Genomic DNA, 3,959 nt, shown 5'->3' on the forward strand with positions numbered 1-3,959 from the left:
TACTATACTTAGATAACATTTTTGGTAGTTGGAAACAATATCAAAATGTTGTCAGAAGTAAGGGTATGGTTGTCCAAACAATTCGATATAAAGGACTTGGGAGAATGTATATATTCTTAAGATCAAAGTAATAAGGGATCGCAAGAAAAGAATATTTTACTTATCCCAAGCTTCATACATCGGAAAAATCCTTGCTCGTTTTAAGCATACAAAACTCCAAGAAAGGTTTCTTACCTTTTCAGGATGGAGTAACTTTATCTAAAGATATGTCTCTGTAGACATCAAAGGAGATAAAGGAAATAAAGGCAGTTCTTTATGCTACGGCTGTTGGAAGCCTAATGTATGCTATGCACGAGATTAGAAATCTGTTTTGCCAAGGGCATAGTTAGCAGATATCAGTAACCCTGGACAAGGACTGCAGTAAAGCATATATTGTAGTACCTTAGAGGCACTAGAGATTATATGCTAGCTTACAAGGCAGTTAATTTAGTCCTTGTGGGTTGCATGAATTTTGACTTCCAATCAGATAGGGACAATAATAAGTCAACCTCGGGGTTTTGTGTTTACTTTAGAGAGGTAAAGTCATAACTATGGAAGAGTGATAAGCATAGGTGTTTTTCTGGACTCCACCATAGAAGCTTAGTATATGGCAAGCCTCTGAGGTAACCATAAAAGCTGAATGACTCAATAACCTCAAGATAGACTTAGATATGATTTCTGGTTTGTCCAAAAATTATTACAATTTATTGTAATAATGTTGGTGCAGTAGCAAACTCGAAGAAACCATAAGTCTATAAGGCAAGTAAACACAATAGAGTGCAAGTACCACCCAATACGAGGAATCGTATAAATGAGGAGAAGTTGTTGCCGCCTAGATTGCATCAGGTGATGACCTATAGATCCTTTCACTAAGGTCCTTAAGGCAAGAGCTTTTGATGAGCATGTTGAAGGGATGGGAATCAGATGTATGGCAGCAGATATGGCAGCTTAGTCTTTTAGTATAAGTGGGAGATTGTTAGAGTGTATACTAAAAGCCTAGCTTTTGGTATAAACATTTATCTAGAAATAAGAATCACATTGGTTAAATGACTACATTTATGATAAATGTAGTTGTTCAATTAATTTATATTGTAGATAACATGGTGTGTGGTGTCACACACAGAAGATCATGTTATCAGTATCTTATAAATTATAAACAGTAGCTCATGACCAAGATGGAAAGGAACAAACCATTGGAAGGTCGTAGTGTAATTAGGTATTAGTTTATCTTAACTATATAATTACACTAGTACACTTAAAGTGTATTGAGTAGGACCATTTGAGGTCGTTCCTTTTATACTGACTTAATAAAGGAATAAAGACCTCAGTTATTATGGAAGCGTGTGCTCTTAATCCTAATATAATAACAAGCACATATATTTGATATTTATTTCTTTAATTTATCAATGGGTGAGATTTAGTTCGATAAATCAATAAGCCCGATAAATTGAGAAATGATATCACTTATAGTATGTGTTGTTGATTATAGAAGGAAACTGTGTCCTAGTGATCTAGGTTGAGAATGTCCCCAAGAGGAGCTCATAAGGATTGTCATGTTAAACCCTGCAGGTGGACTTAGTCCGACATGACGATGAAGTTGAGTGGTACTACTCTTGAAGCTAGATATTAATTAAGTGAGTTGTCAGTAACTTACTTAATTAGTGGACATTTGTTATCTTAAACACAGGGAGACTAACACACTCATAATAAGAAGGAGCCCAAAAATGTAATTTGGGATTGGTGCGGTAGTTCAATAATAATTCTCTAGTGGAATGAATTATTATTGATAAAATTAAGTTGTGTATTCGGGGCGAACACGGGATGATTAATTTTATCGGGAGACCAAAACCAATTCCTCCTCTCGGTTCCTATCGTAGCCTCTTATTTATAGAGTTCTATACCCACCTATACCCACCTTCTATACCCACCAATAAGGGGCCGGCCAAGCTAGCTTGGGAACCAAGCTAGGGCCGGCCTAGGTATAAAATTGGGTGGCCGGTCCTAGCTTGAACCCAAGCTAGTGGGGGCCGGCCAAATTAAATTAAAAAGGGATTTTAATTTTAATTTTTATTATGTGGAAGAAATAATTTATTAAAGAGAATTAAAATTAAAATATCTCTCTTGTAAAGATCTACAAAAGATTAAAGAAAGAAATTAAATCTCTTTCCTTATTTGTAGATTGGTGAGATATTTTATTTTCTCTTTAAAATTATCCACATGTTGATAAAATTAAAATTATAGAAATTTCCTTTTATCAACCATGAAGAGATTTTTAAAGAGAAATTTTATTTTTAAAATTTCCGGAAACAAATTAGGAAGTTTTAATTTGTTGATTAAAACTTGTCTAATTTATTTCCTCTTGATGTGGCCGGTCATTAGAGATTAATTGGGAAAATATTATTTTATTTTTCTCAATTAAATAATGTCAAGGGAATTAAGGAAATTTTATTGTAATTAAATTTCCTAATTTGCCTAGGCCAAGGAATATAAAAGAAGAGGTGAGGGTGCCTTCACAAGACACAACCTCTATTATTTTCTCTCCCTCTTTTGGTTCCTTGGTGTGGCCGGCCATCCTTTCCCTCTCTTCTTCTTGTGGTGGCCGAACCCTTCTATTTCTTTGGAGCTCTTGTGGTGGCCGGATACTACTTGGAGAAGAAGAAGAAGAAGGAGAGGAAGCGAGCATCTCTTGGAGCTTGGTTAGTATTTTGATTTTCTTCCTTGGTGAAGCTTTTTCTTTTGTGGCCGAACCTAGCTAGGAGGAGAAGAAGGTGGTTGGTGGTTTCTCATCTTGGAAGATCGTTGCCCACACAACGTCCGAGGTTAGAAGAGGAATACGGTAGAAGATCAAGAGGTTTTTCTTAAAGGTATAACTAGTAATTTTTCTTTCCGCATCATACTAGTTATTTTTGGAAATAATACTAAATACAAGAGGCATACGATTCTAGAGTTTCGAATTTGTTTTCGATATAGTGTTCTTTTGTTTTTCTTTTCCTTGTGATTTGATTGTTCTTTTCGGTTAACCTAAAGTTATTTTAGGAAATTAAATATTAGCTTTCTATAAAAGGTTTTGTCGAGTCGGTGGTGGTTGCTCCCATATCCAAGAAGGCCATGTGCCTCGCCACGTCAGTACTGGGAACCGATTATGGAAATTAATATTTAATGGAATTAATAACTTAAGGTGACTTGGGTCGAACGTGTTAAGTTCCGCAGGAGATCCAAGTCAAAACCTAAAAGAACAAATAGATTAAGTTTTGGATCAAACGTGTTAAGTTCTACAGGCGATCCAAAATTTAATTTAAAAGAACACATGGTAGCTAGGAAAAGGTTCAGACCTTTGTACAAAATTTTTGTACAGTGGAACCTTTAGGCTTTCCGAGTAGCAACCAACAATAGGGACTGTAGTAAATCAACCTCGGGGTATGTGTTTACTTTGGGAGGTGGAGCCATAGCATGGAGGAGTGTTAAGCAGAAATACGTTTCAGACTCTACCGTGGAAGCTGCCAGCCTCTGAGGCAGCTAAAGAAGTTGTATGGCTCAGAAATTTCTTGATGAGCTTAGATGTGATTCCTGGTTTGCCCAAAATTATCACAATTTATTGTGACAACAGTGGTGTAGTAGCAAACTGTAACGACCCAATTTTCCTCATTAGGAGTTCTAAAAGTTCTTAAAAATATTTAGAAATATTCTAGAGATTTTTAGAAATTTTTAGAGTATTTTTATGTAATTTTTGGAGGTCGTTTGATATTTTTACTAAACAAAGTAAGTTTCGACAAAAAAATGTCCAAGCCAAGAATTGAACCCACGACCTTTGACTCGGTCAAAACCCGACTGACCAGGTGGGCAAACGGATTTTTCTGTTTAGAAAAGATAGCAAATTTATTTAAGATAGTTAACAGAATATTGGATTATAAAAGGGATAA

The sequence above is a fragment of the Zingiber officinale genome, chromosome 2A (genome assembly GCF_018446385.1).
Source record: "Zingiber officinale cultivar Zhangliang chromosome 2A, Zo_v1.1, whole genome shotgun sequence".
Classification (NCBI taxonomy): domain Eukaryota; kingdom Viridiplantae; phylum Streptophyta; class Magnoliopsida; order Zingiberales; family Zingiberaceae; genus Zingiber; species Zingiber officinale.